The sequence below is a fragment of the Pongo pygmaeus genome, chromosome Y (assembly GCF_028885625.2).
Source record: "Pongo pygmaeus isolate AG05252 chromosome Y, NHGRI_mPonPyg2-v2.0_pri, whole genome shotgun sequence".
NCBI lineage: Eukaryota > Metazoa > Chordata > Mammalia > Primates > Hominidae > Pongo > Pongo pygmaeus.
In genome coordinates, this window is record NC_072397.2 from 14,765,137 (window position 1) to 14,777,466 (window position 12,330).

At 48.9% G+C, this 12,330-nt stretch overlaps 1 pseudogene; it reads right to left on the reverse strand.

Moving 5' to 3' along the window:
• Positions 1-2,407: 2,407 nt before the first annotated feature.
• Positions 2,408-5,165, reverse strand: LOC129025988 (testis-specific Y-encoded protein 8-like; annotated as a pseudogene).
• Positions 5,166-12,330: the final 7,165 nt, after the last annotated feature.

The window sequence follows — 12,330 nt, forward strand, 5'->3', positions numbered from 1 at the left end:
GAGAGTGTGGTGGGGAAGGAAGGGAAAGAAGAAAGGAAGGGTGTAAAGGAAAGGAAGGAAGAAAGGAAGGGAGAGAGAGTGACAGATGTTCAAAGACACAGATACAAATTCTAGCATGGTTGTAGAGATAGGCATGTACAAATTACCGCAGGTAGTGTGGAAAAATATGGGGAGACATAGGTGGAGTCAGAGGAAAGATACAAACCCACGCAGAGAAATAAACATACACAACTACAAACACACTAAAAACTACAAACACACACTTGGTACTTTAAACATGAAAAAGACCCTGACAGTAGATGTAACAGAGGTGTTTCAGAGTTACTGAGGCAGAATACAAATCCGTCAGTACCCTTAGCGTTTGTGGCCCATGTGCACGGATATTCAGTGGAAGAAGCGTTAGACAGCCTGTACAATTCAGCACCATCTCTGATAATACCAAAACAATGGATCTCATGTGAAATCACTAGACTGAATTGTATGTAGGATTTGAGGAAGGAGCCCAGTCGGCTGCATTCACTCGGTGGGGTGGCAATATGGCTGAGCCACCAACCCATGGCACGCCCTTCCATTGTAGACAGTTCCTGGTTTGCTGCCTGCCTTGTAAAAAGCTCTTCCCCTACCACCACTTTAAAACAGGCTAGTTCCAAAACTAGCCCTAGCCATCTATTTATGGTCTCCTTCTTATCTATTTACCTCCTAGAGAAATCATTGCAAGACACCTTCCTCAACTTTTTCCTATGCATTAAATTTGGGGCAAGACCTTTTCACATGACCTGATTATAGGCAAGTCCCCAGACATTTCCTAATCTGAGTTGCCCTGAGTGCAGGCACCAATCTGTGGCCCCATTCCCACTATAGGGATACTGTACTGGACCACAGTGTCTTTGACCTGCACACAGTGAGATAAAGGGCAGCTTCACGGGGCCAAAGGGTTCCGAATGTTTTCAGAATAATTTGCTGAGAAAACCTGTTTCTCCTGTGTTTGTGGGTCATGGGGACAGTAGTCAGAGGAGGACAAGACTCCCCCTCCAGAGCTTCAGCACTGTGCCCAGGAGCAGGGGCAAAACTGGGCTATAGATTTTCAAAGCTCAACTGCTGTTACCGAGCAGGAGGTGTGGAATGCGTATTGAAGGCAGTACAACAGATTCATGAACTTTGACTGTCAAACCTTCCTCCCTGAAACAACATAGCTCTTCTCACAGAAGCTGTGCCGACCAGAGTACATATGGGACAGGAATGTTAGCACTCTACTAGTGTGTGGCCAACATGGATGCTCATGTTGGAACTGTTTTTTCTGGGAACCGGGAAGAAAGTTCTGCCGCCGACACTGAAATCCTCCTCACCCATCAGTGACACAGGCAACCCCTCGTCTTGTGCATAGACACAGGTGTTCATGGGAAGCCGCCACCCACCCGTGAATGAAAACTGTATGTGTTGTCCTCCTGTGTGAGGCTTGCAACACATACTGTGCAACTATCTGCTCTTTACATTATTAAACTTAGGCAAAGTATGCTGAAAAGGCCACAGAAAATCAGAGGGCCCTGGGCTCCAGAAACAATCTGCAGTGCCAATCACTGGGGAGAATAGAGCCTCACTAGAGTTTGCAAGAGCACAAAATGCACTCGTAATGTTGGTAGCTACATACACTACTGGTTCCTCACCTAACATACAATCGTGGAGAAAAGCTTAACCCAACTAAAGATGTAAACATCAACAAGAGTGTCCATATCCTGTGTCATCAAGTGACAAGACAGTCCATGCGTGGATTCCCCAGCAATCTTATATTCCACAAATCCAACCCCTTTCCCCGCACTTCTGCCAGTCTGTGTTTTCCCTTAGTCATCTACGCCAAAAAGCATATCCTGAATGCTTTCCCACATGCCTCTGTCACCTTTCCCACAGTCCCTCCATACACCTTACCTGCCCATTTCTTCTCACGTTGATGTGTGAGAAGTTCTGAGGGGCTGATTGTCCCAGAAAAGGATTATGCATTCACCTTTAAAAGAACGTGAATTCAACAAGAAAGGGAACTTCAAGATTTCCATCATCCTGTGCTTATCTATTGTGTATGATGATACCCAAAATGAAGGATTTTAGAGGTCCCAGCAAACTGGGCTGTGGAAACCTTAACCCCTTTCCTTGAACTACTTCTGCTTCCATAGGACAAAGTAAGTTTCCAACTAAGCTGTCTTTTGCTTTGACCTCCCCAACTCTGTCCTGTAGGAAGAATCCCAACACATTCCACACCCATTCACTCCACAATTTTAGAGGCCCAGCTCCAACACAGACGGGTCAGTTCCATGAAGAAAATAAAGCATATTGATTGATCAATTCAATATGACACCCAAATCCAGGGGATAAACGTACACACACACACAGAAACAAACACACACACACACAGTCAAACATTCTTGAGAATATTTATTTGGCATTCCATACAATCCAAGTTTACCCCCTTTTCCTGTCTGATTTTTTTGTGACTGGGTCGGTTTTTCCTTTACTTCCTGGGCATAAGACCATGCTGAGTACTGACATCCTGCATACGGTAGTAACTTTTTAGGAGTTCTGCTGTTTTAAGTAAGGTCCGATGCTCCCTCACAGTCAACTCAACATCTGGGAGTCCCCTAGAGAAACACAAACGCATGTCAAAACGCATTTCTCTCAGCCATACTTTGAAATGTTTTAATTGCAGGGCCCGCTGAGAAAAGGATATCCCTTCCCCATTTGTGATCTCTTAAACTTCCTCCTACCATGGGTTACAAACTGTTCTCCGCAATACCTGCCCCATTCCCAGTACTCTCTGTGAGGGGAGTCAGCTAACAAGATGCATTGTACACTAAAAGCACACAGAAATCTGATGCGGCAATAGCTCAAGGAAATCCATCAATCTAAACAATCCTTTGCGGTCTAGGACAGGGATGACCAGGAGGCACATTCAGGGAGCCCAATCTCATGGAGTAGGTAGGATGACTGCCGCTGGGGTTGACGGCCATGGAATCAAGGGCTACAGATTGAAGTGAATGATTTTCAGCTTCACTTCTCAGTGATTCTGGAAATGGACTATGCTCCCCTGGGCTTAAGACTCACAGCTATAACCTGCCTTGCAGTGCAGTCTCTAATCTGCCTTTTTCAGCCCAATGCCATGAATGTCCTGGATTCTGTCACTCTCTCTCGTCCTCTCAAGGAATTTCTACATATAGGAAAGCAGCCTCAATTTCTACATTTCTGAAACGAGCGTCCAGGCTCCCTGAATAGGCAGGTGTGTCAACCCCCTCATAGTGGGCATCAAACAGCTCCAGTTCCAACTGAACGGCTCACCTGAAATCTCTGTTCCCTCTTCAGGTGGCTTCATCCTCTTGTAGTACGGCAGGGGATTGCGCCACAGGTCCTTACATAGGATCTGTCAGGGGAATCAATCGGCAAACGCCTCATCAGGGCTCAGACTGGTGACCCAAACAGGTGGGAACACACCAGGGTCATTGCTGATGTTTCCCAGTGAGGACCCACCTCAGCAATCCTATTAGATCCTGCGAAGTTGTGGTCAGAAAACCAGTTGAAGAAGTTAAGGCTGCTGTTGTGGTGTCTGCGGCGACAGGCCTCAACTTCATAATCTGGATACCACTGAATTGGAGTGGAATGAGAAGCCCTGTATTCTACAGAGACAGAAAGTTTTGTGGGAAGGGGACTGGATCACGTTGGCAATGATCCACCCACCATCTTCCTTCCACTACCCATCCTGGGAGCCACCTGTCACCTGTGATGTTCACCAGATATTCCTTGGTAATCACTTTATTCTGGAAGTAGGGGTTACTCCGAAAGAACAACATGATCCTGCAGAGATGAACGGGATGCTTCACTTCTTCCACCTGTCAGGACAAGGTGGAGAAAGTTTAAATACCTTTTTGGGTGAGGTGCCAACTGTTGCTCACAGGAACCAATTATTTCCCTTACCCTCCCCCACTAAACCCTCTAGCCTCAGTCTTGCTGTCCTCACCTCCAAGTTGATCATGTAGCTCAGCATGTCTTCATCTTGGTCAGTGATCAGGGCTGACATCTGGGGGTGGTTTGCAATCTGATTTAGGTCAAAGAGGCTTTACATGCGGTGGAAGGAGAAGCTAGGAGCAACAGGGAAGAAGGCCTAAGAGCACCCAGAGGCTGGGGTAGGGGATTTCTCAGATCTGCTTCCACGTATATGACCTCCTTTCGCCTCCCCCTACCCCTAAAATAAGGCCCCTTGGCTTCACAGAGGGTGTATAATTCTGAGGCTGACTGCACTGACATGCGGAGGTGCGATTTGCAGAGACTTGCTGGTGTCTGAGGAGTGGCAGAATCTGCTTATAGCCGAAGACGCCCAGTCCCAGATCGGACTAGAAAGGGGGAGCAATCACACTGCCTTAAAAATAGCTTGATGCACACAAAAACCTATTCTGGTCTGAACTCGCTTCTGTTCTTCAAAAACATGCCCCAAACGTCTGCTGCTCGGCATCACCAAGGGTTTCTCTGCCGCACGCAGGAAAATAGTACCCACGCCTGCTGCAGTTTTCCCTAGCCACATTTGTCCGGGGCAACTCACCTTTGTTCCCCAAAGGTGGCGTCACATCGATGCCAAGCTGCCCATAAGTTACTTACACTTCCCCGAGAGCACCTCTCCACCAGAAAGGCAGAAGAAACACTGAGAAGGATACAACATTGGCCCAGAAGCCAGGGACGCTCTGGATGACCGCGCCTCTGCAGTCTAGGTGGGCCTTGCGCCTCCGCTCCATCTTTTCCCTCTGCCGAGAAAAGGCCTTCCTGGCTTGGGCATTAACCGGCCCCAGCTCCACCTGAACGGCCAGCAGCTCCTCCAGTGCAGACTCTGGGGTCATGGGCCCAGGGCCAGGCTGTGCCCGCTGGGCCTCCTCCTGCGGCTCCACGAGGCCCTCCTCCTGGGCCACCACCTCCACCTCCGCCATTATGTCATCCAACACCAGCACCGCCTCCTCCCCCAAAGCCACCTGCTCACTCTCCACCCCGGCCGCCCCCTCCTGTACAGCCTCCATCCTGAAAACGGTGCCCTCCTCCGCACTCCCACTGAGCAAGGCCTATGCTGCCCGAACCGAGCCACACGAACCCGGCCGCAGCCTTTATTGCACCCAGTGGGTCAGCGGGCCCTCAGTGCGCATGCGCGGGGCTCCCGGGCGCCCCCTAATGGACTGCGCGGGAAGAGCGCGGGGAGCCGCGCTGCGACCGCCTTCCTCCCATGCTGGCCAATGAATGGGAGGGCGGTGGGCGTCTCCCTGGGCGGCACAGCCACTGGTGGGCCTGCATCTCCAACTCCCCCTAACGCCAACTCCTCTCCCCAAACCTCCTCCGAGAAGCCCTTGGAGCTTGTGCCCGGTAGCTCGGCATCCTGGGACAGACGGGCTGCGTGGCATTTGGAATTGTGGGCACGGCAGCCCTGTGTCCTGACATCCTGAGTGTGGCAAGCCATGAAAATCTCTATGTGTCATGAACACATGAAACATCTCTCTTCGTTAGGCAGGCCAGCTGGATGGTACGGAAGCAATACTGCAGATCCAGAGAACTCTCTCTGGTTGCTGGGGCCAGGTTGACAGGGGCGGCCTAGGGGAAGTGAGTCGGGCCGGGCACGTGGGAGGAAAGTCGCCTCCTTGTGCTAAGGTGAAATTGATCTGTTGTAGAGGCCAGAACCCCGGCACACACTATCGCAGGTCGAGGCAAATACAGGCTCTGCGTACCATGCTTCCTCCCTGAGGATGCTGCAGTCCAAGGAGCATTCCAAAGGGCCTCTTGTCCTATGCCCTGGGCACACCAGAGGCCGGCCGCCAGGGTTGGCCATTGATGACTTGCGCGCACGGTGTTTTGCAATGCCTTGCCGACCCAGAGGCTCCCGCACCCGCTGCAGTGGCTGCGGTGCCTGCTGGTGGTGCTCTGCAGGCCCAGGGCCTGGGCCTCTGGCTCCTGAGCTCCTGTGCACAGTTGAGCCTGCGGGGGAGCCGAGCCCTGTGGCCATTGCAGGATCTGCGGGTCCAGCGGAGCTCCTCAGGAAACCTGGGTCCACGTGGGTGTGGGACTAGGTTCTCAGCAGGGCGATGCCCGTGGGTTTTTAGGGAGGGTGTCTGTGGGGGATCGGTCCCCAAGAGCCTAGGGGTGCGGAGGTTGGGCTGGGCTGCGCAGGCCGGGATCTGTGGGAGCACACAGGACGGCACCGTGTTCAGGCTGGAGGCTCTGCTGTTGAGGACGGCCGGAGTACAGAGCAAGGAGGCGGCCTTGGAAGAGGAGGCGGTGCTGATGGTGGAAGACATAATGGCTGAGGTGGAGGTGGTGGTTGAGGAGGAGACCGACGTGATGTGGCAGAAGGAGGGCCAGCGGGCACAGCCTGGCCCTGGACCAAGAACACCTGTGCCGTCAATGGACTCGCTGGAGGTCCTTCACTTGGAGCTGGGCTCCGTGAGTGCCCCAGGCCACAGGGCATCTCCGCCTTTTGGGCCAGAGCCATATCCTTGCAGCTTGCTTGTAGCAGCCCTGGGAACACGTGGTAGGCAAGGGGAGCCAAGCACAGCACTCACAAGGGAGAATCGCGGCGCCAAGGTCCCTTCCCGCGCAGCAGAAAGTCGAAGGGCACGTTTCCCTGGGAACGTCCCTGGAGGACGGGCAGTCTCTTTGCCATTGCCAGCCATTCAACCACCCCATGCTCTCGGTGCCCGTTTCCAACAGGCTCAGCCCAGAAACACAAGGTGCTTAAGACGGGTTCGCGGTGCATGGGGCTGCCGACCACCTCAAGGCAGGCACCAGCTCCCCAGATAGGCTTTCTTCCCCCTGCCGGCGCCGAACCCAAAGGGGTGTAGGCCTTGAGTCTATATAACCTCCTTTGCACCCACGCAATTCCCATGGGGAGCGCCAGGCACAACTCTGCCGCCGTTTCTTACTACAGGACTTCCCTCAAGTGGGCAGGCCCACCCCTCAGGGAGACTAGGATGAGAAGACAGCACACACCCGGACATCAGCAGAGCAGGTCCGGCACTCAGCACACAAAGGCCTCCTGCAGCTCATGAACCCGGAGAAGCAGCCGCCTCACACCACCCCGTGCCACCCCGCCCCTCCGCTCCTCAGCTGCAACCACCTGCCCACTTCTTCTTCCTCTCCGCTCTTGTCAGCCCAGGCCGTCTTGGCCGGGGTCCACCCACTCCACAAACCACCATAGCTGTGCCGTTGCCTCCTCGCCAGACAGAGACACAGGACCAACAACGGACGGTGACAGGCCAAATGTCTGGGAGATAGCCCTGCTCCACAGTCTCTGTGCTCTTGCAAAACTGCAGGGCGTCACGAGACTTGCCCACCCAATCATCTGGAGGCTTCCTGACCAGAGGTAGGTTGTTTGGCACACGAGATGTCGGCCTGGGCCGGAAACCATGATGAAGTCCTGCTTTGCTACATGATGGATTTGTAGGTCAGGCTGGGGAGCCTGGGTCGGTGGGAGGGGTCCAGTTTCTGAGTCAGTCTGTGGTCCCCCTGGGGACCAGGGTTGTCTCAGTGGGAGAAATGGAAAGTGGAAACTCGTGGTTCACTACAGCCCAGCTAGATAAGATGGTTGTATTGAATCCATTCTCTTTCTCCTTGATCAGGCAGGTGGAGGACCTCAGCGATCCCGGTTACCGGCGGCGGGATGAAGATTTCATGTCGTCACAATCTCTATTTCGACAGTGAAGTCATCATTAAGGAGTACTGTGTTGGCATCCTCGGTAAGGAATGCCTCCCAGCATGGTAGGGCAGCTGGTGTGTGGGAGGTGAGGTCTGGCATGAACCTTCCTGACTCCTCTCCCTGCAGGGTACAGAGTGTCTCATTCCACTGCAGTCCAGTGGTTCTGGGATCATGAAGGTCAAGCCTCCAGCTGCAGGCAGTACACCTCCTACCTGACCTTATCATATTGGAAGACACAACGGCTGAGCTTATCATATGAAAGACATCATGGCTGAGGTGGAGGTGGAGGTTGTTTGGCTGAATAAGACTGCCCGGGTTTTGGCAGGATTGCTGAGGTGGGGTTCGCCGTGGGGCATCCTGGGAAAGGACTTCGCTGGTCATTCCTTGGTCTCCGGGGAACTGGCTTTAAGCTGTGACCTGAACTCCCCTGGACTTGCTTCTGCAGTCCCCTAGATCATCAGCCAGGGCCTATGGCTCAATGCTTTGCAGTTCTATCCCATGGAGGGAAGGACAGCATTAGAGACAGAACAGAGAGGAGGCCAGGCGAGCAACCAAGGATTGGCAACTCAGAGGCCTTTGAGTCCTGGATCTGTGCCCCTCATGGAGAACCCAAGGATCATGGAGGAGACTGCAGTGAGCAATCCCAGGCAATCCATGGTTTGGGGGAGAAAGGCCCATCAGGAAATTATAACACCCACATGTCAGGATTGGGGAACGTTAAGCCACTAGGATGCATATGTGGCTAAAGTCAGTGGGTGAGAAGCAGGGCTTAAGGGATAGCTGTCTCATCATCACTTGCCAGCTCCATGCCCTGCCCTAAGATCTGCTACCACCTGGGGCTCATTTTGAGCTCAACCAGGGCCCTCTCCCTCTCCACGCAGATGTCCACCTGAGGCCCACCTAGGTCTATGCCGTTTTAGAATGTTTCTCCCGGGACTGTCTTGTTCTGTTTCCATGACCCTGGGCTGCCCTGACATGTGTTATCGTCTCTGACATCCTCCCTCCCAGTGCCCTGCCTTCCCATACAAGATAGTCCACCTCACAGGGAATCTGGAGGACCACACTGGGATCCAGTGTGCGGAAATGTTCTATTTTCTTCATGGACAGGTATTTTGGAGCTTCCTCAGGAGCTGGGAATGTGAAGAGATCGCAAAATGGTTGGGGACCTTCAGTGTGTGTCCAGGGAGGGAACCTGGCTGGCAAATAAGGGCCACCTGAGTAATGGCATGGAAATCCAGTGTCAGTTATCTCCTTAAAGACCTGCTTTGTTACATCACCTACTATTAATATAAAAGTTAATTTCTTACAATAATGAAAAAACAAATTTCAGTATGAAGAAATATAATTTATTGATAATTGTATGGAAGAACTCCTGACTGATCCATTTTCCATTGTAGTTCTTATGCGAGACTTGAGGTGTTTAGCAAGTTTTAACATACAGACAAAAGACTGGGAGAATATGTTCACTAATCCTTGGCAGAATTAAAAAAAATAATAAGATATCAGTATAGACAGATTTTCAACGAAGCTAGATTTGTTATTTGATTTTCATCTTAATGTTACATTATTTCTATTTGTAGTTCTAAAATACTCTTTCTTCTTTGAAATGACAGATGTATATGGTGGGATGTGTCAAGTGCCCTTGGTCCGATTAAATGAAACAATCATTGTTCTTTTGGAAACTGGAGTAGGGCTCACGTGTCAAGCTAGACTACAAAGTAGGCAGCATGCGGTTTGAGGAACAAGATCTTCTAGTGCCCGAGCTCTTTCTTCCTCTATGTACTCTATATCCTTATTTTGCTTTGCAGTTTACAATGTCATGTTGTTCCCTACTCCCTTCTTTCCCAAATAGAAACCAACTTTGAAAAACAATCAGCTTTCAGACATTTATCCAACTCACAGGCAAAGTGAGAGTGAACTGTAGGTGCTAGAAACCGCAATCCACTGCTGTCAATTTTATTTTCTCATGTACGTTAATCTCTCCCTCTCTACCACCTCAGTATACATATACAGCTGTGATCTAAATTCTTAGATTGCTTTTATAAATTAGAATTTTTCCCGTTGTTTACTCCCCTGACACCTACCCCTTCATTACTTTTCTCCACTAAGCACGCTGTACCCACTTCCCTCATTTCTTCCCACTGGCTTTTCAGTTCAGTTCAATTGGGTTTTGGTCTCATTCCACTGGAACTACTTTTATCAAGGACAGCATTCCCATCTGTACTATTAAAACCACTGGTTACTTTACCATTTTCCTCTTACTCAAATTCTCAGCTTTATTCTGCACATTAGCAACTCTCTGTTCTTCAAACACAGAGCTAGGCCAAAATTCTCCTATTTTAGAGGGTTGGCAGCTGTTTTTTTCCCTCTTTATCAATGGCTGCTCTTTCAGATATATCACATAAGACTTCCCTGGAGAAAGCTTCACTTAGTGCCCAATGTACAGTAGTTCTGTCTGTTATACCAACCGTCACTACTATCTGTTACTCTCTTTCCGCGTCCCAAAATTTCCTTCACAACATTTACGACTGCTTGTGTCTTTTATTTATTATCTGTCTCTCCCTCTATGTAAAGCTTCATGAAGTTGGGGACCATTAACCCCATATTCATTGCTGTACCTCCAGAACCCAGCACAGTGCTTTTTGCATAGTAATAAACATGCATGCAATATTTATTATTCAATGAGTAATACACCTTAATAATCTTGAATAATGATAAAGATTAATAATAATCTAGAATCTTAATAAAGTTGCATTGAATAATTTGATGGATAGATGAATGGCAAGAATCCCACAATATTTTTTACTAGCCTCAATTTGAAAACTCATGCCAAGACTTGTGGACTTTATCTTTACAATGATTCTTGCACCTGTCTCTTTCTTCCAGTCCTTGCTTCAACTTTCTTTACCCAGGCCACCATCATATGTTAGTTTAAGCATTTAATAAAACTCAGAACTCACCTTCTGTCTTCTCTTGCTGATCTTCAACCCATCCTATATATTGCAGTTAGTCTTATAACCTTTGTGAAACTCTGATATTATTTTCCTATGAAAAAACAACAACAGCAACAAAAACTTGCCTTTGTGTAGACAGTTTGTTCTAAACTTTCTATCCTGGCATTTATGGGCCTTGAAGACCTGGCTGTAACTGATACAAGCTCTAAATGATCATAATGTCCCACGTATTTGTCTAGCTCTTTTTTGTGTGTACTTCTCTTTTGAAAGATTTATGACTCAAAGTTGTGTTATTACAACATTTAATAGAATGAGAACATGATGAGGGCAGAAACATGGTATGTTTTCCAATCTCAATATTTACAGCACTCTATGCATATTTACTGAAAAATCATTGTGTGCCCCAATTCTTGACGCTCTATGTTCAGTATCAAATAGAATATAGAATATAAAAATGATCAATTGCAAACCCTATATAGTGTTCGCGTGTAACTAAAAATACCGAATTCTGTACATTTTGTTTAAGGCAATGGATATGACTTATTATCTGTGCTACTCTTAAATACTGTTGTGCAACTGGTGCCTGCAGTTTCCTGAGCCAAAAGACGAAAAGTTTCGTCCTTAGAAATTTTTCGACTAAAAACTCCTCCAAATAATAAGAAAACACTTAGCAAAAAAAAAAAAAAAAAAAAAAGGTATTGCTGCATGTGGTCTTTTCCCCAGAAAGATATGCAAGATATGAAGGGAACAATAGGATCAGGAAGTGTACTCAGAAGATGAAACTGTATAATGTGAAAAAACCCACTCTGAACAGTTCTGGCACAGGCTATCTGCCTGCAGGCCCTGGTATTGACCCTTAAGCATGCTGTTCAGAATTCCATTATAGAGGAATTAAGGTGGCCAAGAATATATGTTTGTGTGCGTGTTTGTATGTGTGTGTGTGTCTGTGTGTGTGTATGAGGGAGTTTCACTCTTTCTTATATATGTATATATGAGTGTGTGTATACATATACAGGCATATGTGTATACACACACACACACACACACACACACACACACACGCACACACCCCTACGTACAAGAGACAGAACCTCACTTTCTTGCCCAGACTGGACTGGAGTGCAGAAGCTCAATCTCTGCGCACTGCAGCTTCATCCTCCTGAGCTCAAGTGATCCTCCTGAACAATCCTCTCACCTTAGCTTCTTCAGTAGCTGGGAACACAGGCACACACCTCCAGTCCTGGCTAATTTTTTGTATCTTTTGTAGAGACAGGGTTTCACCATATTTTCAAGCTAGTCTCCAACTCCTCAGTTCAAGTGGTCCACCCACCTCGGCCTCCCAAAGTCATGGGATCACAGACTTGAGCCACTGTGCCCGAGAACATATATTTCTAAATATTTCAAAATATTAATTTTGGCTGGGTGCGGTGGCTCACACTTGTAATCCCAGCACGTTGGGAGTCCAAGGTGGGTGGTTCAGGAAGTCAGGAGTTCAAGACCAGCCTGGCCAATGCAGTGAAACCACGTCCCTACTGAAAATATAAAAATTACTTAGGTGTTTTGGTGGGTGCCTGCAATCCCAGCTACATGGGAGGCTGAAGCAGGAGAATCCCTTGAACCCAGGAGTCGGAGGTTTCAGTGAGCTGAGTTCGCAGCAGTGCGCTCCAGTATGGA